This window comes from Carcharhinus amblyrhynchos, chromosome 18 (assembly GCF_965287045.1).
Source record: "Carcharhinus amblyrhynchos chromosome 18, sCarAmb.v2.hapA, whole genome shotgun sequence".
NCBI lineage: Eukaryota > Metazoa > Chordata > Chondrichthyes > Carcharhiniformes > Carcharhinidae > Carcharhinus > Carcharhinus amblyrhynchos.
The window spans coordinates 18,878,576-18,904,323 of NC_137341.1; the positions used below are offsets into that span (position 1 = coordinate 18,878,576).

At 41.7% G+C, this 25,748-nt stretch overlaps 2 protein-coding genes across 5 annotated transcripts in view; both read left to right on the forward strand.

The window, feature by feature from the left end:
* LOC145354885 (protein ELFN1-like) overlaps positions 1–25,748 on the forward strand; it is a 196,353-nt gene that overhangs the window by 50,166 nt on the left and 120,439 nt on the right. Inside the window, exon 1 of one of the 3 annotated variants that reach the window (XM_080206470.1) lies at positions 14,338–14,413. The exons of the other annotated variants lie outside the window; for them this stretch is intronic. The gene's annotated coding sequence lies outside the window, so the exon portion shown is untranslated. Of the gene's footprint in view, positions 1–14,337; positions 14,414–25,748 lie in introns of those variants that run through there. 3 annotated transcript variants of the gene reach the window in all.
* The window catches only part of elfn1a (extracellular leucine-rich repeat and fibronectin type III domain containing 1a), a 139,817-nt gene that overhangs the window by 50,166 nt on the left and 63,903 nt on the right, over positions 1–25,748 (forward strand). The window contains exon 1 of one of the 2 annotated variants that reach the window (XM_080206474.1): positions 14,366–14,413. The exons of the other annotated variant lie outside the window; for it this stretch is intronic. The gene's annotated coding sequence lies outside the window, so the exon portion shown is untranslated. Of the gene's footprint in view, positions 1–14,365; positions 14,414–25,748 lie in introns of those variants that run through there. 2 annotated transcript variants of the gene reach the window in all.

Here is a 25,748-nt window from a genome sequence, read left to right on the forward strand (position 1 = left end):
CACGTGAAGGAGAAAATATTAGAAAGTTACGCTGATAATGCAAGATGAAGTGAGGTGCGAGGAGACTCATATGGAGCATAATCACTGGCACCAACTAGATGGACCCTTGGCGGGTGGGGTGAGGGGGAAATCTCTGTTCTATATTCGATGTCATTTGATGTAAAATTTCCCCCACTGTATTTGACTTCAGGCCCTCAGCACGGAGAGAACAGAATTATGTCAGGGTTCTTTTTCCTGATTGCGGTCACTTGACCCTTGCTGGAAAGTATGTGCATAGTCCATGAGAAAATTCAGAGTTTGGTTCAGGAGGGATATCCTATACTGTGATGAAATAGAATGCTGATATTCACTGTTCAGGTTGGCCATTGAAAAAGACTCATTTTAGACCTGAGAGGTGTTCATTCCCTGTAGAACCACAGAGCTGTGTACTTTTCAAATTACATTCCCAGTGAATTAAACTTCACACCTGCAGCTTACCATTCATAAAGGCATCCCTCGTACTCCAACATGAACTGGCAGCTTTATGGAGCAGAAGATAGGAATCTAAAGGACATATAGGAGTGTGGTGGGTATCATTCTCAGCCAAGCTGGTAATCAACAGTCATCTGATACATCTATTCAAACATTTCTATCCTAATGTCTTAGAATCATAAAATCATACATACAGAAGGAGGCAATTCGACCTATTGCACCTATGCTGACTCTTTGAACAAGCTATCCAATCAGTCTTATTACCTACCCTGCTCGTTTCCCATTGCCCTGCAAATTTTTAGGCTAATTGATCACACTGTACAAAGTGGGAGGCATCATCAAAGTGTGAGTCCTGATCCACGCATTCACTTTTTCCTTTGCTGTCTTCCCTGACTGAAACAAATGAGAAATTTTGCCTTGCATTAAATGCCCTTTTCCTTGTTTAGCTTTTGATAACTGTGCATTGATCTGATTTCGCAAGTATTTATTGCTAACCTCTGGTCAATATCCCTAAGGGTCTTTGTTCTCTTTGCCCACTCAGAACTCCTCTTCCCAAATGCTATACTGTTATTGAGTTTGTTTTCTCTACTTTCCTTCAGTCCTTTGCTTCTTGATTGCATTGTTTTCTTCTTTCAGTCCTATTTCCAACCTCTAGTTCCCATGCTGTTTTCTACCTTATCACATTTCAGCAAATCATATCCCTCCTTCAGGCTTTTAAGTTATGCAACCAAATGTCTTGCAGTTGTTCATATTAGTGTAAGTCTTCATTTGTGATTTATTATTCATGTGCCCATGTTTTAGTCTAATATTCTGCTACCAGCCAAATATGTCTTCAGTATATTCCTTAGAACCATTGCACCTTGTCTATTTACATTTTAAAAAGTTAATTTATAGGATATGGGCATTGCTGTCTAGACCAGCATTTATTGCCCATCCCTAGTTGCCCTTCAGGAGTTGGTGGGTGAGCTGCCCTCTCAAACCACTGCATTCCCTGGAGTATAGGTACACCCACAGTTCTTCAACCACTTACTCCTTTTGAAGAAATCACAGCCTGTCAATCAGGCTTAGAGTGAATGTCAACATTGTGGTGAGGATCAATGAAGATACTTGAGATACATTCAAGCATGAATGGAAATACAAATCAACACAGCTAACTGGAGACTAAGTAGAAATCCTTTGAACTGTCAATGGATGTCTTTTTCAAAGCACGGTATGTCGAAATTGATAGAGAGCAAAGGCTTCCAGTTTAATGGAGAGGGTTTTAAAGGTTTCAGCTTGCTAGGAAACCTCACAGTCAAAGCTGTGTGAATACATTAGGGCTGAGTACACATCTGTGGAGAATGGACCCCCCTCCAATCCCAACCCCAGATAAGATTGACATTTCCTGTCTGTCAGAGGACTTCAGAGGGGTTTTCTCACAGTTGTAGATTCTGACAGGGTGAATTCTCCATTCTTAGAATGGAGTGCTGCAGTAATTTAAAGCCTGCCAGGAGACTGGGGGCGTGGAGACTAAAGTGACCCGCCCACTTCAGAATCTGAGGTGGGAGGAAAACGACTAAGTGGGGGATCAGAGGGGTGAGGGCTGAGTGGGGGTCTGAGGTGGTAAGGGGGTTGACTGAAGCTCTGAAGGGGAAGGTGGTCTGAGTGGGGATCTGAGGGGGAAAAGGAGGTCTGAGGGGGGACTTGAATTGGGTCAGGTCTGTGTGGTGTGGAGAGGGAGGAGGATGCCTTTCTTTTGGAAAGGGGTTGGTGGCGTTCACCTGGTTAGTTTCATTGTTTCAGGGGAGGAGGGCCTCTTTCTGAGTGCTGATTGGAACACCTTTTAAAAAATGCAGGCCAATTTTAGAATAGCAGGGCTAACCAGTGGGTTAAAATGATCTTATTAGCATCTTTCAGGTGGGTGAATCCCACCCAACAGACTCTGCCAGCACCAGCAGGGAACTCTCTTGTTTTCCTAGAGACTTGTGCACTCAGTAACAATTAGGGAGAATCACAGCATCGATCAGATGACTAAAAACTTGATCACATAGATATAAATTTTAAGGAGTGTCGTAAAAAAGAAAGTGAGGAAGACATAGGGAGAATTAAGGGGGAGAATAGGGCCCTGGCAGCAGAAAGTATAGCCACCAATGGTGGAGCAACTAAAATTTGTGTGGTTCAAAATATCAGAGGGGTGCAGATTACAGAGGTAGGAAGGAATGAGGCTTTGGGGGATTTAAGGATGAAACTTTTGAAATCAAGGCATTGCTTAACCAAGAACCAGTGTAGTTTAGAGAGGACACGCACATGGTGTGAATTAGAGCACAGATAGCAGTTTAAATGACATCAAGTTTATAGAGGCCTAGCATAGATTAGAATAGCCAGGTCTAGAGGTAACAGAAGCATTGATGAGTGTTTCAACAGCACATGCTCCAGAGTAGGGGCAGAGTTGGGCAATGTTATGCAGGTGGAAATAAGTGGTTTTAGTGACGGTGCAGATATGTGGTTGGAAGCTCATTTTCATAGTCAAATATTATACCACATTTGCTAACAGCCTGGTTCAGCCTTAGGCAATTGCCAAGCAGAGGGATGGAGTCTGCTGCTAGAGAGCACAGTTTGTGGTGGGGATTGAAGCCAAGGAAGTGATTTACCTTTGGAAATTGTTATATATTTCAGTGGTTGCATGATTGCTTTAAGAGCTGGTCAAATGATTGGATGATGATGCAATTGGGGTGTTTCACAAGCTCCTACTTAGTTTTAATTTTTACTCTGTACAGGCAATAGCTCTTAAGATAAACCTTGTTGTTGTTACTTTGAATCTATATATGCAAACCACCTCTTTTTTTTTATAAAACTCACAACCAATGACATAGTTAGTATATTACTAGAATCCCAATATCAGACCTGTATAAGAGTGTCATGCCCACCCAGATCTTCAGTATACCCACCATTACCAATTTTAGGGAAGCAAATTCGTTGTTTCCTTGCTCATAAGGACAGTGGGGAGACTTTGGATATTACACAACCAGTCAGGGGATCCACAGTGATGTCGGGCTAGGAGCCTCACCAGGAAAGGTAGACACTGTGAATGCAGGCAGGGAAGTGCAAGGGTGCCTCATCATACTTGACTGTCTGCATAGATCATAAACTAAAAGGGTTTGAAGCTGATGGATCCTTGGATTTAGAAGGGAATCCTCAGCACGAGATTATTCAGTATTCAGGGACAAGGCTGTGGCCTTTCATATCCTCAGTCCTGTCATTTGGGCAAGGAACCTTTGACTCTGATGGTTTTCTTCCAGGGGCCACCTCATTTGAACTACAGCCTCAGCATCCAGTGAGAAATTCACTCAGTAAAATACGGCATTGATGCAAAATGGCCCCTAAATGGAGCATTAATTGGATTAATGGACTGCCCAACTGTGAAGAAGACAACCAACTCAGTTCTCAATATGCCTCTGAGGAACTACTTTTGAGTAACAATGCGGCTCCCCCTTTTTCCACAGCCCCCAACCCCTTGCCTCAAATTCGCCATGTGATTGGGAATATCCTACCTGACCTTTGGTTTTCCAATATCTAAATGGAGGAATTATTTGCTCATCCAAGATTGGACATTGGACAAACAGCGTAAAGAAAGTGGAGAAGTCAAAAGAAGTGACAGTATGGTAGAGCTGGGTGTCATCGGTGTACATGTGGAAACAGACGCTGTGGCCTGGATTTTCCCAACCCTTTGAAATTGACATAACGGAGCCATATCAGGATGGCTACTTGACACTGTCCCATATTTGGGGAGGGTAGATCTTCCCCAGGGTTGGACTGGGAAATATTTTACCAACATTGCAATTCATTTAAGATGACCTACTGACCGAAGGCCAGAGGTTCCACGCCCAGTGGTGGGACAGCAGGGATGAAAGACTGGAGCCCTGTCTGTTAATAGTCCTGTAGGAGGGTTTCCCCTCCAATCTGACGCCCATACTGGTTTTGGACTTCTCTGATTTACAACATTTATTCAAGCAGTCAATGGCATCTCCATGTTCAGGCACCATCGCACTCAGCTGCCTGTCTCTCCAAGTGAGGTTGCCAGTTTGACACCATTGCGGGCTTTTGATTGGACCTACAGCATTCACAATAGCATGCTGAATCAGTTGATTCGGAGACCATCTCCTGGAAAGAAGCTCTGGTGGCCATCTAACAATGTGGGCTCCCTGTTGTTCAGCTGACTAGAGGTAATGGTGTAGGAACAGGATGCAAAACCATTTCAGGTAGTAATCTGGCTATGATCAGATAGCTAGGAGAGTGGTTGGAGGAGGATACAATGACTAACTGTATCAAAGCCAACAAGCAGACTGAGAAAGATGAAAAAGGAGTTTGCCTTTGTCAGAGTCAATAGAATGTCATTTGTTGCTTTCGTTATAGCTGTTTCTTACTTTATGTTGAGTCTCATATTTCCAAGAGTCGAAGTCCGGTAGTAAGTTCGGATCGAGTTTATTGCTTCACACAAGATGGCTACCTTCCAAAGGGTGAGAGAGAGCTCTAAAAAGTCAAGCCTCATATACATATACTTATTGGTAACACCCCTTTTTTGTCCCCCATTGGCTCAGCAAAGCTGAATTACAACCTCCTGATTGGCCAATCGCTCTGTGCAATTCATGTCAGCAATTTGTATCTGCGGCTTGTGTCTGCACTAGGTGGATTACTGCACATTGGTAGCTTGGTTTTAAAAGTCAATGTGGTCAGTAGATTCAGTACCTTCCCAAACTTCAGCTGGCTGGAAACCTGATTGGAGAGATTCGAACATGCACTTCTGGGAAAAGAGGGATTTGGGAGATGACAACGTATGTAAAGACTTCGAAGATGGTCTTGAGGGACATCTGACCAATGGGAGATAGAGTCAGTATAGGGTAATAAGTAAGCAGTGGGAAGTAAGATCAAGTACAGAATGACAAATCACTAGAGGAAGATAGGAGGGAGGAAGCTTAAATTTGGTAATTTGACTCCTTACCAATTCTTAAAATGAAATTGAAATTCTTAAAATGAATAGCCAAACAGGTCATACTGTCAGCATGGTTAAGGCAGAGAGGGAGGAAGCTTACAGGATGTCAGTCTTGGAGCTTAAGAAGAATAGGAAAAGAAAATTCAAAGGAGCACTGACAGTAGAATATCAATAAAATATGACAAAATAAGAAAGACTTTGATGGAATGAGATTGACAGCCGAATTCTGAGTATTTCTGGCTGTTTTAACATTTCAGTTAAGGCAAAGAAAATCTGGAACGCTATGCTGATAATGATATCCTTTTTTTTTCACTTTCTGTCCAATTAAGGCATAGCAGAGCTCCTGTCTACCCCAGAGGTGTCCCACTGAGCCTAGCTATATTACCAGCCCAATAGTCATCTAGAGAGGGAAGAAAGGCACCATGGCCTCTGCTAAGGAATTTCCTGAATAAAAGAAAGAGTCCTATATTATTCTAGTCACAAGGTTACACAGAAGCCATCCATCGTTGGTGAGGAATGTAGCTGGTGGAGATTGGGAGTGTGTGGAAATGGCTGAGCCAGAAATGGGTTGCCAGCCAGCAGCCTATTCAAATACATTTTTAAATACATAAACATTTTTTATTTCACTAACAATGCCCGCATTTGGCCTCTCCCCTTGTTTGCTTCCTTGCACATGACTGAACCCACTTCCTTTTTTGCTCTGGGAGTCCACACCTCGCCAATATCCGCACACTAGCTGTCATTGCTAAGCACGCAACCTCCTGACTCTAGCATTTGAAGAGTGTAAAGAGATGGTGCATCAGTGAAACCAAGTTTTCCCTCATTTACCTGTACTCCATGCCAACTCAACCAGTATCCACCATGAACAGACCTCAGGAACAATACTAAGATTAAGTAAAATAAAGTTTAAGTATCTGTTATAGACTTCACTACATAAAATACATTCTCACTGATAAAAGCCCACTTAATACGTATAAATTCCATCAAATACTTAATCCCTTATAAAACAAACATTTGTACATGTAACCCCACATCAAAAACAGCTAATCTCTGAATAATATCCTTGAGCTGCCAGTCCCCCCCACAACCCCACTGTGATCATGACAGGTTACTAAAACAGCCAAGCAGTAATACTATAATGATAATCCTTCATATTATTTCAGCAAACAGCAATTTAAACTACAAGCATTGATTTTTGTAATTTAGAGATGCAGATAGGCTTTTTTTAAAATTAAAAGGCAAAGGATTGAAAAGAACCTGACAGCTTGACAGTTCTGAGTACTTTTGCTGACTTTTGTAAGCATTTACGTTTACTCTAAAACAAATTGTCAGTCACATTGCAGGATAAGGCCCTGAAAATATGGTATGTTTGAATTCTCACAACACCAGATTAAGTTCCAACAGATTTATTTGGAAGCAGAAGCTTTCGGATTTTCATTCCTTCTTCAGGTGAGTAAGGAGTTGTGTTCACAAACAGGGCATATACAGACACAAACTCAATTTACAAGATAATGATTGGAGTCCCAAGGCATGATACATTGGGGAGAGCATGCAGACACATCGACAACAGATGAATGAACTCACTCGATAGTCACCAAGCAGGAGTGTTCTCTTCCAGTTGGGGAACACTTCAGCAGTCATGGCAATTCAGTTCCTGATCTTCAGGTAAGCCTTCTCCAAGGCGGCCTTCACAACACACGACAACACAGAATCACTGAGCAGAAACTGATAGCCAAGTTCCGCACACAAGGACCTCAACCAGGATCTTGGGTTCATGTCACACTATCCGTAATCCCTACGACTTGCCTGGTCTTGCAAAATCTCATTAACTGTCCTGGCTGGAGACCACACGCACCTCTTTAAACAGTACTTGGCCCTCTCTCCACTCACGTTGTCTGCACCTTTAAGATTTCTTGTAAAGACTCGCATCCCAACCATTATCTTGTAAATTGAGTTGGTATCTTTCTATGCTCTGTTTGTGAACACAACTCCTCACTCACCTGAAGAAGGAACGAGACTCTGAAAGCTTGTGCTACCAAATAAACCTGTTGGACTTTAACCTGGTGTTGTGAAACTTATTACTGTGCTTATCCCAGTCCAACACTGGCATCTTGACATCATGTTTGAACTCAGCATTGAGTTCATCTAGACCCGCATAGTTTAGGTTTCCTCCACGTACCCTTGTTACCCAGCAGCAAAAATAGAGGGGACGATACTGTTTGAGTGGCAAAGCAGGCCAGGAGATATCAGCAGGGGTTCTGCACCTTGATTCATGACTGGAATCAGACTCACACCAGCAATCAGTAGGAGGCTAATTACAATATGGAAATTGATATTTCTATATCATTAGCGAGACTGGGATGATGTTCTCTGGGCTTGCTTATATCTCCCAGCCCACTGGGGGAGGTTCCCACCAGTGGGAATTAAAGCTGGTCCCTACAAATGGGGGCAGGGTGGTTTGGATTGGAGCTGGCCCAAGTTGGGGCGGGGGGTGGTGTGCATCGGGGAGGCTGATGATTTGGGGGTTGGAAAGCTGGCTATCAGGAGGGAGATCCTGGGAGGCAATCAGGAGGCCAGCGATTGGGGTGGAGGGGGAGGGTTAGGGGTAGGGGGCAGTGTGCATGTGTCAATCTCCCCACTGACAGATTGTCATGCACAGTGGCCTGCTCAGCATACTGATTCCAGTCTCTCAGGTGAGATTGGGCCCTGAGCACTCCCTTACCAGAGTGAATCGCGTTAGGAACTCTGTGAAAACTCCCATTTTCCCACCCATTGACATTTTGTTTGCTTTGGGGGGAGAATCACCCCCAGAATCTATGAGAAATGGAAGGGGGAATTCCAGATCCGGGGTCTTCGTGTAATTTTGGATAAAACGTAGAATCTCCAAAACTCTACAAAAATCAAGACCAGAGTGTCAATGCACCATCTCCAACTCATTCTTTCCATGGTCATCCAAAATTTGGAATCTCTCCCCCTCCTCAGCCTTCTCTTTCCACAGTATTGGAAACTTATATAGCCCACCCTAACCATGACTTCTTGATTTACTTAATCTTCCCTCCAACCTTTTGCATCCTTCATCCTTTCCTGTGTATGCCAGAAGTCCTCCCCAGGCATTTCAAAACATAAAAAATGTGAAAATAGAATTGTCTGATATTAAGTGAGGTGCTTTTTAAGAGGGAATTTACACCAAACCTGTAATGTTCAATATAAATGAAATATGTCATGACAATTCAAAGCAGTCACACTAATCTCAAGGCTGCTTGAAGAATTAACATATTTAAAGACATATTTGCATTTATATAGCACCTTATCAAATCTTTCAGCTACCGTATTTCACAAACATTGAATTAGTTTGAAATCCAGTAACTTACGTTGACAACCCTGAATGTGACATTAAGTGGTTTTGGGGGAAAGATATCGACAGACTCCTGTTACTTCTCGGGACTTAGTTCACTATTCTGTTACTTCCATAAATAATAATGAACATTCCAGCACTTTTGCCATCATCATGCCTGTTCTGACTATATCTGCATTCTCTTTGTCCACTTACATTAGACACTGACTCAAGCCACCCTAGTTGTATTCATTAGAAGTAGCACAATTTGGTAACCTTGCTACCAGTTTTAAAATTGAATCAAAGCGACAAGAAAGATTCCATATTCATGCCTGGCCATCACTGAATTGTGAGTTCTTCACTTGAGTAACTGTATGCCTTCCATAGTTTGCTTAAACAATGTTGGACTAAGGAAACAGAAGGTGAACAACAAGTAAGGATTCCATTACCGATCACTATCTGTTGGCCCCCTTCCTGGAAAGTGCAAATGTCTGGGCATTTCACAAGGATAGAATTAGACTTTGTGACATCCCTATGTTGAATAGCCTACCAACTTTTGTTTCTGGGCTCACACATAAATGGCCAGAATACCAGAGGTACTGTAACTTAGCACGCACCATATTTTATGTAGAAGATGGGAGAATACTGGAGGCACAAAAATATAAACCAAAGGATGTCACTATCTTCTTTGGTGATCACTCGCTAATGAGTATGATTGTCATGCGTTCTGTGGGTCATTGTGTGGGTGATGAGCCCAACTCTAAAGCGGCATCTCCAGCCATACGCTCGGCAGCATTTCTGGGAGATGGGATCAGTCCTTCGATTCAGGATCACTGGTATTACTTTCTCAGCATCTTTTACCGTTGGGTGTCCTTGAAGAGTTGTGTCCCTTCAATCAGGAGATTCCTCCAAGTCGGTGTCTTCTGAGCAAGGGTTTCCTTGCTATGTTGCATTTCTTGAAGTAAGCCTTCAGGGTGTCTTTGAAATGTTTCCTTTGTCCTGCTCTTGTTTGGGAGCCTTCCTTGAGCTGAGCAAAGAAGATTTGCTTTGGCATTTGGTACTGTGACATTGTAAGCACATGGCCAGCCCAGCAGAATTGGTTTTGGATGATGACGGCCTAAATACTGATGTTCTTGGCTCCTTCAAGGACGTTGTTAGTACACTTGTCCTGCCAGCTGATGCAGAGAATCGTCTCAGACAGCATTGATGTTACCTTTCCAGGTCCTTGAGGTAGTGTTTGTATGTAGTCCAATTTCTGAGCCGTATTAAAGAGTTGGGAGGATGACTGCCCTAATACACAAGGATCTTGGTGTCAGCACGAATGTCACAGTCATCAGAGATTCTTGTCCTTAGCTATCGGAAGGCGGTGCTTGCAATTGGATACAATGTTGGATTTTTGCATCGAGGTCAGCCTTTGATGAGACATGGCTCCCCAGGTAGGGGAAATGTTCTACGATTTGGAGAATTTCACCATTGGTCTTGATGGAGTGTAAGCTGGGATCTTGCCTTAGGGCAGGTTGAGACAGGACTTGAGTCTTCTTGAAGTTGAGACTGAAGTCAATTCTTCAGTATGCTTTTACGAAGGTGTGTTAAGCATAGCTTTGAAATTCCCTTCTGAGAGACTGGAGATGGCGATGTCACCTGCATACTAAAATTCCGTGAATAATGTCAATGTCAGTGTTTTCCATCCATCTTGTAAATGATGTCCACTCTACTCGGAAGCTTGTTCTTGACAAGGTGAAGGATGGTGGCAGTGAAGTTGGAGAAAATGGTGGAGTCAATGGCACATTCCTGCTTGACTCCAATCTTAACCTCACTAATTTAACAGTCTTCACATGACTGATATATTGGCAAGGTAAAAAGATCTTGAGGAGAAAGTAAAAAGGAGAGAAGGTAGATAACAAAGACCTGAGCTACTCATTTGCCTGTGTATTCTGAGGGTTGTTACAAGTTAATTGTCAAGTTATTCACACCTTAAACATGTGTTGATTAAAAATAAACTTGATCTGAATAGAGTTCAGATGTATGTTTGTGCCAGAGATTTACTGCTGACTGAGTGTCCTCTGGGTTTTGTGAGAAGATGCTGAGTGTACTGGTTTCTGCTGATAAAGAGCAGAGTTCAGTCTCTCTTATTCAATGGGGCGCATGTTAATCTAATTAACACCCATTTGGAACAAACAAATTAATTGTCCCCACAGCACCAGTTATGATGGGTTTATTAATTATTTTCTAAATATCCGTCTGAAGCAGCTTTAATCTCTTGTGGCAGGTGTGCAGGTATTTGAAAGTAATGAAAAGCCTTGAAGAACTGATATTGAAAGACTTTCCCTGGTTCTTTCTCCCTTGTGCTGTCTATCCACAGAAACCACTTCCTTTAACATCGACCTTGGGCCCAATTTTAACTGTAAATGAATAGGTTTACAGCAAGTCAAAAGTTGCACATCCTGAGGATGCATGGTGGCACAATTAAGGCTAAAGTTTAGTTTGTAGACAATTGCATACTATCTACAAGCAAGTGTTTTTGTGTGAATGGCAGCTAATTATAAGCAGGATGAGCAATGGCCAATATTGACCAGTTCTACATCTTCAATGGGTTGCTCTACAGTGTGGAAAAATGACATGCAACATAGTTCCAAAGTGAAGTTTAAGTCAAAGTTAAATATTTTCAGACAACAGATAAGTATGACATAGAAAATGAAGAAAATAAAATAATTGAAAGAAAATGTCTAGAAAGATAAAATTGAGGGGTTTGGAGTTAAAAATATTAGAATAGTATGGCAAAGAGATGAAAAGCAGAGGGGCAGGAAGTAATTTAAACAGACATTGAAGACACTTGATGGGAGTATAAAAGAAGTGTTGAGATTTGAGAAGGAAAGAGAGCTTCAAGCTTTGGAATGCCAGGTAAAAGGAGTGATTTGCTAATCCAGTATTCCCACAAGTTGTTCTCGGGTTCGAATCTCACCGCAACAGTTGGTGGAATTTTAATTCAATAAAAAAAATCTGGAATTAATAATCTACTGATGACCATGAAACCATTGTCAATTGTTGGAAAAATCCATCTGGTTTGCTAATGTCCTTCAGGGAAGGAAATCTGCCATCCTTACCTGGTTTGGCCTGCATGTGACTGCAGATCCACAGCAGTATGGTTGACTCTCAATTGCCCTCCAAGGGCAACTAGGGATGGCAATAAATGCAAGCCCGCCAGCGACGCCCATGTCCCACGTATGAATTTAAAAAAAAGGAACTGCATGCAGATTAAAATGTTGCCAATCTCTGATCCATATTGGCTTCAAGTGCAGCCTTCCTTTGGGAGAAGGGGATTGCAGAGTCACTTCTAGAACCCAATGAGACAGTCCATTACCTGTTCCAATTCCCAATAGATTTAGGGAGAGAAAGAGCCATTATCCAGTGAGCCATTCGTTTCATGGTTGTGGAATGTTCAGAATCCTCATCTCTGGTGGTATATGTATTTGAAAAAGCTTCATGTTAGTTATCAACTGCAAAGTAACATTGGGGCTTCAGGGCTCTTGGTGTTAATTTTATGAAAAAATCTTAGGCACAACGTAGTTCTTTGAGGACTGCACAAAAACAAAATATGACACACTATTATGGTCAAGACTTCCCGACTTATTCTAATTGTCTGCGGGCTTGATTCTGTGCACTGATGCCAGTTTAAACACTCAATGTGTACTGAATGTAAAATATACTATTTATAAGCTAATTTCCCATTTCACGTCATGAGTCCTCTCCTGTGAGTGAGGACTAGTTATGGTCTTTGCAATGCCTTGGTAAATAAAGAGAGGCTTCCCATGCTCAACGATTTAAATCTAACTGTTCATGGTTCAAGCAGAAGGAATATTTCAGCAAAATCTAATCTTTATTTTGGGAGGAATGATTTAGTAATTTCTTCTCATAATATACCTCTTCCTCCCTATTAGGTTATTTCCCTGGTCAAGGGGATGGATTGAAAACTAGCTCCAACTTTCTAGCAAAAGGTCCTCTGGTTCCAGTTTCAAAATGCTGGGATTGGAAACCTTTAGCAGAACAGCAGAAAGTGGGATCTTTGTCATTTAACTTATTTCAATTTATATTTATGTTTTGTTTGCAAGTGTTCCTGCTTCAAACTATTCACTGAGGATTAAAACATCCCCACATAAAGTGTTAGCTGAGCCCAAAAGATCTCAATGATTACCCTTTGAGTTGTAAAATTTTACTGATGTTGCATATTCATCAAGAGCCAATGCATCGCTAGAAACAGAAAAAAATTGAGGAGCAGGAAAAGACCAATTGATCAATCAAAACTATCCCATGCATATGGTGCCCCAGAGCAAGATTTCCCACCTCTCACTGTCCCACCCAAGTCACATAATCTTTTGAGAGAGGAAAAAAATCCAGACTAAAACTGAAAATCAAAAAGGTAAAATTATCTGTAAAATTCTTCCTTGACCCCCTCATGAGATGAGAACATCACCTTCCTAAGGCATCACTGAAGGAAATAGGAAAATAAGTGGGGTACTTTACGAAAACGAAAATCAAACCTTTTAGTGCTTGGTTTTCATCTTAAGTACATCTAGATACAATACTCAAAGCAGTCCTGTCCAAAAACATGTGGCAACACTAACCCCAGGAAGCTTTCAATCTTACCTTGTAATCTTTCCTTCACTGCAGAATTGCCACTGTTGCACTGTTTAATCACTGCAGTAATGCATAAGGGAGATGATGGCATGGAAAATCCACTTATTTATCGATTCTGTGGCAAGAAGGTGCTATTGATTTTCTGGCTAGTATAAATATTTTCAGTGACTAAACTGATAGCAAATGCATCACCACTACACCCTCACTCTCAATCATTAGGGATGCCAACTCTGGTTGGATATATTCCAGGAAATTTCATCACATGACCTCCTGCTCCCCACCTCCCAGCCCCCTGCGTGCCTGTTACAGCATCCATCCTATTTATCAACACCAATCTGAAAACAAATTCTTTATCCAATTGGATGGTCCTTGGACCTTTAATGAAACAGCCTTTTTCACCAGCAATGCTTTCTCCAGCATTTGTATAATTAATAAACAAAAACTTTCAAAGAAAATGAAAAAAAAGTAATGTTCCCATGATTGTTCTCCTGGGTTTACTGGTGACAAAGTTCTGGAGATTAATCTGCAGTTCCTGGAAACTCCAAGACAATACTAGAGGGTTGGCAACCCTAGCCCTCATGATGAATGATCCCTGCATTCAAATCTTTTGTTAAGCATTATTGCATTTAGAAATCAGATCGATGAGATTGGCCTGTGTTTTATTGGCTCACTCTTGACCTAAATTTAGAACTACAATCTTTGTTGGCACATGACAGGCTAATTGACAGCCGAGTCCAAAATCAAAGGCTGCATCAATGGAAGTTGCAGCACAGTACAGTCCGGAGATGAAGTGATAAGTGGCCGGTGCATTGGATCTTACTTTCACATTTTGATTTGTGTAGACAGGGCAGGCAGCCATTTTGAGTGATGCGGCAGCCATTTTGAGTGATACAACAGCCATTTCATTAAGTTTTTGGTGCATTTTGGAGATTTACAGCCATTTTCATTCTGATGACAAGCCATTTTAAAAGTGTGATCTTCAATTGGACAACGAAATTCAAACGGTAAGTCCAAATTTTTCTTTTAATTTTTTTGCTTCGTTTATTTTAAAGTTTGGGATTGGGATTCCACAAAATAAAAATATAACCAGTTTCACTGAGAACTCAGTTATGTTTCCTTTATGCTCCTGATTGTGTGAGAGTCATTTCTGTAGCATCATCTAGATTGTAATGCAAGTGATTATTGATCCTCAAAGCTGATGCTGCGCTCCTGATGGCTCGGTCGGTAAGCCATATGTGGAATGAAGTCATATAAACCAGGAAACCATATGATTCAACAATCTCTTGAGTAGCTGATCTCAGCAAAGGCAGAGCTTAAATTGCCACATTTAGCTTCAGCACAAATGGGAGAACGAATGGGGGAAAGAACCTTCTTAATTTTGCTGGAAGGTGAATCTGAAAAGCGTAAGTGTGAGGGCATCAGTTGAGGGTAAAATTAGGCTCACTTGGGGGTGAGGCGGGAGGAAAGAGAGACAGAAATAGTTGATCTATGAACTGTCTGTTCACTAATGAGGCCCATGTGAGGCCCTTCTCCACAACTCCTTGCAAAATCTTGCTATTTACTTATGTGGCTGGGTCCAACATCCTTCAATCTCTGCAAGCTGGATATTAGTTCCTATCAGGCAGCCTCTTGCATCCAAGGGTAAAATGGACAAAAAAGCAGGACTCAGTTAAGGTGTTCACCCTCTTTCACAAGTACCTACCCGACAGGAATGACCACCAGGTGGCATTAGAGCTAGGTAGCGCCACAGACGGGTGGCTTCCGTTGCAATGCAGATGAGCCTGGACAGTAAAAGATGGTACCAAAATGGAGTGGTTCAGAATAAGCTGCTCCATCAACAGGAGGAAGTGACTTCTTTGAATTGTGTAGTACATATTGTATATTCACTGACAAAAATATTTATCCAATTCAGATATTTTTTAATCAACCAAAACTCAAGTTGCAAGTGCCCTTCTATCAGATTGATCATGGCATGGAACTATGAAAAGGGACAGTATTGCCACAGGGAATTTATCCAGAGTGCAAATTTACTTTCTTAACTCTAGTCAGCCAAAAATGTTTGAAGGGTTGAATTCACTTAAGATAACTGGTGTTTGACCAGACTGACTCGCAAGCTCAAACTTGATTCGCAATTATTTTGTGGCAGCGATTCATTGGACTGTAACCCCATAAATCTTGAACTATATTGTATTAAAATGGAAAAGCATTTTTACTAAAATACGAATTCACATACCCTTCATTTCTTCCTTGTTGACACTGAGGTTGTGGAGCTGTTAAGTTGAGTGCCCTGGTAAGAATGACAACTGACCATTAAACCAATATGTCTGTAATAGAAGAAATCCATCCATCAGGATGAAAGATTGACAATTAAAACAAGTTTTAGTAGATACTATGTTTTTAATTCCTTGGGCAATTAATTGTTATTCAATTAATTGTTATTCAGGCAAAGATATTCCCTTTTCTGTTTTTATAATTGCTGTTACGTACGTCTCTAGCTACAGACACCTGCTGAAAATTGTTGTTAGGTATATTATGCCATTCCTGTGCTGCCAGTATAGTACCTGAGCACAGCAGCTTGATTCAGAAAGCTTCAGCTTTCAAGCAGACATTCTGCAAAGTATAGGCAGGAATTCTCTGAAACTTCTACAAGGCCCCACAGTACATTAGCAGCCTATCTTGAAAGAATGAACTTGCGTAGTTCAAGTACCTCAAACCCAAGTCATGAAATGCCTCATCAGCTGCCCTGTTTTGTTCCTTGTGTAGTGACTCAGCCGCATAGTGATTCAGTGCATGTGAAATAAATATGCCATCTAACTGATGGAGGAAGCCTGGCACCAGCTTCTGGTAGAGGTAAATGGATGATCATAATGGTGTCATCCTGTGTCTAACATGAACTTTCTATTAGATAGATATTTCTCACTCTTTCTTTCTCACACTCCCTTTCTCACTCGCCCATCATTTTCTTTGTCTTTCTCATTTAATCTTTTTTTCTGACTCACTTCCTCACTCAGTCTTTCTCACCTCTTAGTTTCTCTTTCTCACTGTCTCTACTTAAATTTTTAATTCATTTGTGGGACATGGGTATCGCTGGCAGACCAGCATTTATTGCCCACCCCTAGTTGCCCTTGGCGAGCAGCTGAGAGTCAACCACATTGCTCTGGCTCTGGAGTCACATGCAGGCCAGATCGAGTAAGGACGGCAGATTTCCTCCCCTAAAGGACATTAGTGAACTAATTAGTGGGTTTTTCCAATAATTGATGATGGTTTCATGGTCATCAATAGACTCTTAATTCCAGATATTTTTATTGAATTCAAATTCCATCAACTGCCATGGCAGGATTTGAACCCCCGTCCCCAGAACGTTAGCTGAGTTTCTGGATTAATAATCTAACAATAATACCGGTAAGCCATTGCCACTTTGATAATTCTCACTCTTCCTCCCTTTTTCTTATTCTTTTAATTACTCTACTCGCTTTCCCTTGTTTTCTGTCTCTCTCCCTCTTCCTCTTTATCTCTTCTCTGGCGCTGGCTTTCTTTCTCTCTCTCTGTACCTTTCAGTTCCACTCCAAAGTGTCAGGCTGTGACATTTCACTGATAATCATGTTGACGACCTGCTTTAAGTCACCGAACTGGATAACTTGGAACCACTTGACAAAAATGCACTTAGGTCAAATAGAGTTTGTTGCTATTCCAAGACGTCTGCCTACCTGCCTGTTATTGTGCCCATATCATTTGGTGCTGCATTTTTATCCATCGCTGTATATCCCTTCATTAGTTGTGTCTTATCTGTGTCTGTATACCTACAATAGATTTTTAGTTATTGAACTATTGAATAAAGTCCTAGTTGAGATCTCCCTTGATAGGCGTAACAGAATAAATACCTGCTAATGTATTTTTGTCAGCTGCCAATCTTTTTATACTTAGCCATTCTCTGCCTCTTCCCCTCCTCTTACCACGTGCTCATTATCTCTGTTTACATTGAGGAAGTGAAAGTTATTTTCAGTTGGTATTGACCTTAATTGCATTGTCCAAATATCCAAGCAAACATCAAGGTCTTGGAAAGGGTGCAATGGAGATTTACTAGAATGGTATCAGGAATGAAGGAGTGCAGAAGGAGGCCATTTGGCCCATTGAGCCTGCACCGACAACAATCCCACCCAGCCCTATTCCAGAAATCCCACATATATACCTTGCTGATCCCTCTGACATACACATCCCGGGATACTAAGGGGCAATACAGTATGGCCAATCAACCTAACTTGCACATCTTTGGACTGTGAGAGAAAACCTATGCAGACACGGGGAAAATGTGTAAACTCAACACAGGCAGTGACCCAAGTCAGAATCAAACACAGGTCCCTGGAACTGTGAGGCAGCAGTGATAACCACTGTGCTACTGTGTTGACAGAGAAGTCAGCTTTGTTTTGAGAACAGAGAAGTTTAAGAGGAGATTTAATGCAAGTATTCAAACTTATGAAGAACTTCAACAGACTAGTTACGGGGGAACTGTTTCCACTGGCATTAATAACCAGAGAAGACACATTTAAAATAATTGTCAGAAATGCGAGGCATTTTTTAATGAAAATTGTTTTGATCTGAAATGCAATACCTGATGTGGTAGTGGAAGCTGATTCAATCATAAATCATAAATTTCAAACTTTTACTTAAAAAGTGAAAAATTAAAGTGCTATGAGGAAAGGACAGGAGGGGTGTGACTCATTGAAGCCCTCCTTGAAAGAGCAAACACAGGCATTATATGCCAAATGACCGCCTTCTGTGTTTTATGGTTCTATGTTCTGCCTATATTTTTAAAATATATTTTTTAATTCTCCAATAATTTTTCTCCTGGGTGCTGCTTATAGCAGAGGCTGTGAGATTAATCTTCTGTTCGTGGAAATTCTGGGCCAATCTTGGAGATTGGCAACCCTAACTGCCACTGGTTCTCGAGCTCTTAAAACTTGTTAATAGAATATATTCTCAGCCATCTTCCCAAATGTCATTCCCTTTTGTTAACTATGGACTGAAGACTTGCATTAACAACTTACTGCAATTCAAGGTTGAAAGAAACTGGGAATCAATATTGTCAAGGTTTTAAGCATCAAGGTTTTATACATAGCATCATTCAATTGGTTAACATCTGCTTATTAAACCTTTACCTTAAATCCTTGGTTGGAACAGCCCCTTCATGACTTACCTTTCAGTTACCTCATTATCAGATCCTGATCACATTTGCTGTACCATGAATAGTTGATCACCGCACTGGAGAAGAGGCAAAAGCATCTTGCAGTGCCGAGAATAGAACTGAGAAGTTATAATCACCATACAAAACTAAACTGGCTGGGGTTTTTTTTCTCCAGCAAAGAGATAGATGCTTTTAACATTATGAAGAGCTTTGAAAAGGTAAATGGAGAGATGTTCCCACACCTGAGGGAGACCAAAGAGTCTTAAATATGAGATAGTTATTAAGAAATCCAATAGGGAATTCAGGAGAAATTTCTTATATAGAGAGTGGTTAGAATATGGAACTCACTACCTCACAGAGTGGTTGAGTTGTATGGCATTGATGCATTTAAGGGCAACTTGAAGGCAAACAGAATAATGGGTTATACTGATAGAATGAAGAGGGGTGGGAGCCGGTTTGTGTAACATAATGCTGGCATTTCTGTGCCATAGATGCTGTGTAATTGGGGTACAGCAGCGTAGTGGTTTGTTACTGGACTTGTAATCCTGTTGACCTGGACTAATGATCCAGAGCACAGCAGTTGGGGAGCTTAAAACTAATTTACTTAATTAAATCTGAAATTAGAAGCTTGCTTCAGCAATGGTGATCATAAAACCAGAGAATTGTTGTAAAAACCCAGTGGGTTACTAAGGTCATATAGAGAAGAAAATCTGCCATCCTTACGCAGTCTGGCCAGTATGTGGCTGCAGAGTCACTGTAATGTGGTTGACTCTTAACTGTCCTCTGAAATGAGCTAGGAAACTATTCAAATGTCACCATCATTTTTTTAAGGCTAGTTGGGGACCGACAATAGATGTTGTTCTTGCCAGTGATGCCTACATTCCAATAACGAATTTTAAAAATTAGACGTAATTTGCTGCATTGTGCTCTTCTATTAGTTCCCTAGATTGATCTCTGCTCTTCCACTGTTAGTCTGCACCCACCTCTGTCTCACCTCTGCCCCCTTGGATCAACCATCTTGAATGCTTTGGTCAATGTTCTGTCCCTCCACAGCTCCTGGGATCAGTTTCTTTGTCTCTTCTTGTCTGGCAGGTGTTTTATCCAAGCTTTCCTTACATTATCTCTTTTATCTTTATCAAGTTCAGATTAGCTCTGTGTCCATTCGCCTTGGCTAGCTCTAGCTATTAAAGCTTACTCCTATTTTCCTCTTTAGCAATACTTGGTACTGTCCTCTCTCTCTCTCCACTTTCCAGTCATCAGCTATGTCACTTTTGATCTCTATTCCAAAGTTTCTTTTGGCCTCACTTTATGCTTGAGTCCACCTTGAACAAGCTCATAGCTTCCAGCTGCGTTTCCGTTGTCATTCTTTGATCGATTGCAGATCCTCTCAGAAGGAAGTCTGCCAAATTGGATAGCTCTCCCAAAGAGTCAGCGCAGGAACAATGGGCCGAATGAGCTCAAGGACAAGTAGGAATAGGCAATAAACGCTGGCTTTACCAGTAATGTTCACATCCCATGAACAAATAAGAAAAGTTAGCTTAATGGCTTACTCCTGTGTTTTATGATTCACAGGCTAACCACCAACCAAACGTGACTACTGCCAGCATGAACAGAGCACAAAGGGAATGGTGGAAGGGGAGAATTGATAATGCATTTAAAGTTTGATGGATTTTTATTTCATTGCCAGGATAGCTGAAGATTGTAAACATCTCATAAAGTGCCCTTGTGGCTCTTTATTCAACAATGATCCTCTTATTTGTTGTATGATATTTGAATTGAGATGATGTTATAACTCAACTCATAGCTCTTACAGCTTCCATAGTGTGTGTTTTTCTAGATGAGGGATTGTAAAAGAAAACTTGCATTTACCTAACCTTTTTGCATGTCCTCAGGACACCCAGTAGTGCTTCACAATAAATTAATAGGATCGTTTACATTTCCCATGTAGAGACCTTGATTTAATGTTTGGAATTGGATGCCACCCCCACCTCCCCCAGGAAATGGGCTGGCAGAAACAGGGGCATAAAATTTGGTGACATATAGGGGAGTATCATGTCTATCACCTACCTACCTGCACTGAAATTTTACCAGAGGCAGAGAGGGTATCTTGGGCCAATTGAGGCCCATAACTGGCCAAGTAATAGCCACTTAAGAGTCACTAATATATTATCAGTGGTGGAAGTGCCCAAGTCATGTGGTGAGGCTTGCAAGTAAATCTTGGCACCTAGCTAAGGAGCTGGAGAAAGGATGCCTCCTTAAATCCAGTCATGGCTTCCTGGTCCTGCAGAGGTAGGCTCATCCCTGACTTTTCAGCTAGGGGCAGGCCCACTTTCGCTGTGAAGAATTCCAGCCAATGTGTTGAGCGTGTCTAACAAAGCATCCCCTCAGTACTGCACTGAATTGTCAGCCTAGGTAATATGCTAGGGAATAAATACATCCAACATCAAGTATTCACAGGTTAAGTAGAATACAGTTAAACTTGCATGCTCTTCCAGTTCCATCAAAAGTGATTCTCCACAGTGCATTCCCCAGCAGCAGAATGGGTGAGCCACGCAAAATGCCATATACATTGGTGGAACCAGAAGATCCTACGAGCAGCCAGTGGTGAACAACCTCACCACTGGAAAACACGCTGCAGGGGGGCTGGAAATCCCACCCAATGTGTCACGATTCAAACCTTAGAGAAACAGCCTTCCCAACCTCAGTGTATTTTATTATCCCACGTCCCATACCAGGCTTCCTGTGGCCTCTTTGTTGTATTAGTGCCAGTTCTCTATTGTGCTGTAGGCCTATAGCCACTAGAAGCTGTACTGAAATTACCCAGACTCTTTTACAAAGGGCATCCCAGTAGCCCAGGCAGGATTCAAACTGCAGGCCCAAAAGGAAAAGTTCTAACAACCAACATCCTCTGTATTGCTTTGGTTCTGTATCTTCACAGTGTTCCCTTGGAGAACACTGAAAAAGTTGATGGGTTTGCAAACTGATGCAGTCTTACAGGCCAGGATGTGAACAGTCTTTCCAGTCATGACCTTAGCCAGCCAATGGTGTGGTTAGTCCTGTAGAGCAGGAGAATCTGCACAATAAGGGGCTGTGTGTATCCAATTGTACTTCAGTTGAGATTTCAGAGTCAAAATAATAGAATGGAGTAAGGTTTAAACCCGCTGTGTTGCAGAAGAATAAAGTATCTACACTAAACCAGAGACTTGCTTTACTACAGCAGTGTGCACTTTATTTCAAATGCATTGCACACCGACTGGATAAACTTGCCAGATTATCAGTGAATTGCAGTTAGTTTTGTACTATGGGCTCAGACACGAAGAACTGGCTTGAAATTCCTTCATATTTATTTATTTTTAACTCTTTCATCATTAGAGAGTTGACATTCTCTCACCAACATTGCAGATTTCATTCCGACTCTGGCCCCAGAGTTGAAAAGGTGGAGAATGATAATAATTTTACCTATCCAACAGGGAACTGATGATTTGGATCAACCCCTTCTTCTGCCCCCATCAGATATGAGTTTTCATTGACTTTAGTGGGAAGTACAATCAAGCACAATGTAGATTGAATAGCCACCCAATCTCAATGGTTTCATGTCAGAAGGGTGAAGTAAAAATTACGTTGACAGTGTGTTAACTTATATGCTCAGAGGTGAAAGGGCAGTGTGCTGACATACTGCTTCCCCTCTATCCTTAAAAATATATTAAGCAAAATACAACGGATGCTGGCATTTGAAACACAAGCAAAGAATGCTGAAAAACCTCAGCAAGTCTGGCAGCATCTGTAGGGAGAAAAATGTTTTGAGTCTGTTTGGCTCTTCATCTAAAGAGAGGGAGAAAGGTGGTAGATATTAAATTGTAGATGTGAGAGATTGCAACAAGATATAGCAAATTTAAGAACAAAAGACAAATGACCTGGTGTGTGTGTGTGTGTGTGTGTGTGTGTGTGTGTGTGTGTGTGTGTGTGTGTGTGTGTGTGTGTGTGTGTGTGTGTGTGTGTGTGTGTGTGTAGGGGATGGGGAGTTGGATGTGTTGGAGGAGTGGACCAGAGTGTCATGGAGGGAGTGGATCCTGACAGAATGGAGAGAGGGTGAGGGAAAGCTGCGGTTTGTGGCAGCATTAAGCTGGAGTTAGCGGAAATGGCGGAGGATGATCCTTTGAATGCAGAGATAATGGCATTGAAACTGAGGATCAAAGGGACTCTATCATGGTTCTGGGAGGTAGGGGAAAGGGTAATGGCAATGGTGAGGGAAATGGTCCAAACCTGTTTGATGCCCTGTGAACCACAGTGAGGGGAAAGCCATAATTAAGGAAAAAAGCAGACATATCAATGGCACCATTTTTAAAGGTGGCATCATCAGAACAGATGCAATGGAGACGGACAAAATGGAAGATTGGGATGGCATCCATACAGGAAGCAGGGAGTTGCTGTAGTCAAGGTAACTGTGGGAATCAGTAAAGAATATTGGTGGTCAGTCTATCAGCAGAAATGGAAACAGAGAGGTCAAGGAAGGGAGGTGTTGGAGATGGACCATATGGAGGTGGGAGAGGGATGAAAATAAATATATAATTAAAAATTAGAGTTGCTCCGTGGAGGAAAAAACTGATGATCAAATCCTTAATACATTGCAATTTGCAGGGTCTTGCTGTGCATAAATTTGCTATTGTGTTTCCTACATTACAACAGTGACTACACTTCAAAAAGTACTTAATTGGATATGAAGTACTTTAGCATGTTCTGAGGTGGTGAAGGGCACTATGGAAATGTAAGCTTTTCTTTCATTCTTTCATTACTGCTTGTTGCCTTTCCGAAAGTTGCCAAATGAATTGGACAGAACTCACAGCACCATTTAAAAAGAATTCATCTATTTTTAAATAAGCTCAGCGGCGGAGGAACTTAATGAGTTTCATCTCCTGCAGGCTGGTTCGAGGGAAGCAGCTTTCCCACTGGGCTAAGATCTCTCTGGTTACATTGTCTGGCTCAGGCCCCCACAGGGGTGCAACTCAGCTAACGTACCAACACAACTTTGCAAAGTGCTCTTGACAGAAAGATATCAAAAACTGCTAAAAGAGCACAGTCCCATCTTTTGACATAGGTAACTATCAAGAGGTAGCTTGATAGCTGCTCTGAGTGGTTTAATAAAATGTATTTCTCCTTTATTTTTCTTTCTACACATATAATTTCCATCCAATTTCAAGATGAAAAGCAGGTCACACTTGAACAGCTAATTATAGTGAACTATCTCCCACAAGGAGTAGGAATGTGACAGATTGTTGAACTGTCCAGCTGCCTTCTCCTCCATCTCCACTGCTCCTCCTGCTCCCCCCCACTTCCCCATCTCCTGTCTTCCTCCTCCAACTCATATATCTTCTCATCTGTCTTCACTTCCTCTACTTTCTTGTTCTCCTCTCCACATCTTCACCCCTCCTCCTCCTTCTCCATCACCACCTCCACCTCCTGCTCTTATATTTTCTCCTGCTGCTCTTCCTATTCCTCCCCCTCTGCCACTCATTCCTCTTGTCCTCCTTTTCAACACCTCCTCTTCCTGACCCATCTGCTGAACTCCTAATGGCAAATGATTCCACAAAATATTCCCCAGCAATGCATCATGATACTAATTAGGTTCCTTTCCTTCTCTGCACCATGCAAGCTGGATATCGGAAGCTTTCTGTTGACATAAACTGTTAATTGCATTGAACTGTCACAATTTTGCTCTGCATGCTGTATGGGTTCTTTTTGTACGTCTCTCCCAATCATCTTTTCTCTATCCTTTAATTAGGAGATTTCACAGTGTTGCTTTGAACGCAGCAAACTGATTTTTTTATTTTGTAGTCTGATGGATCTGTTTTCCCATTGCCAATGATTGAAAGCTTTGATCTGCATAATCTACTGCAGCCTTTCACCCAAACATTCTCTCTTAATTATTGCAAGAGATAACATTCTTTCAATGAGCTCACGATTAAGGATCTATTAAAGGGTATTTATTTTCTTCCATATCAGCTTTCATAAGCTCAAAATCCAATGTGGTGTTCTCGGTGTAGTACCAAGGGTATCATCTTTCAGATAAGATGCTAAATCAAGACCCTGCCTGCCTTCTCAGATAGACATAAAAGATCCCAAGATTTGTTGAGGAGCATAGGAGTTCTCCCCAATGTACTAGTCAATTTTTATCACACTAAAAATACTTCATCCAGTCATTATCACATTGCTGTTTGCGCGAGCTTTCGGTGCTTAAATTAGCTGCCTTTTTGCCTACAGCAGAAACATGGCCATGATTTTGCGGTGCGTTGCACTCAGCACAGATCGCGTTGGGATGATGTGGAGTTGGAGAAACGTCTAGCTCATTTAGAGCCAGCGAGAACTCCCTTTGTCGTTCTCCCACCAAGGGCAGGAACCAGATTAGCACGTTTGAATAACCATTTAAGTATGCTTAGTCAATATCAGGCTGGATTCTCCTGGGATTCTCCAACCCTCAGGACACAGTGGGAACCTGGTGAGAATCACTACTGGTCTCTAAAAACGGAAACAAGGCGTTATGACCACACCAGAAGGCATGGAGGCCATTGAAGCCCCCAGGTGGTAGAGGACATGGCTGGACAGTGCCACCTAGCACCCAAAACACTAGGAGATAGGGACACCTGTGTAATGGTACCTCTAGTGCTTAGCAGCTGGCATCACTGGCAAGCTCTTGTTCAGGCAGTCCATTTTGAATTGGACGGTTGACTTTGAATTAGGCAGTGCAAACTGCAGAACCATCATGTTGTCCTCGTGCCATTCCTGCACAATAGCCAGAAAGTGCATGAAACAGAAAAACAACTCGAACTACAACCAGTAAACAAAAAAGATTAGGAGAGAGAAAAAGAAAATAATGCAGTTTAATCTACCCATGGAATAGCAATGCTCCAAATCCCTTACACATTAATAGCATTTGTAAAGACAGGAAGCATCAGAAAGATGACCACATTATTCCCCAGTGTGAATTGGAAGGCCATAGACGTCCTATCTGCATTTAGGCATTTTAAGCAAAAGATGGAGCTGTGCTGTTTCGATTTCTCCATCAAGGAACTGGATAAACATGCAGTGAAAATAAAAATAGCCATTGGAAATAGGCGTGATGACCAAGCCAGAAGGCACGGAGGTCATTGAAGCTCCCAGGT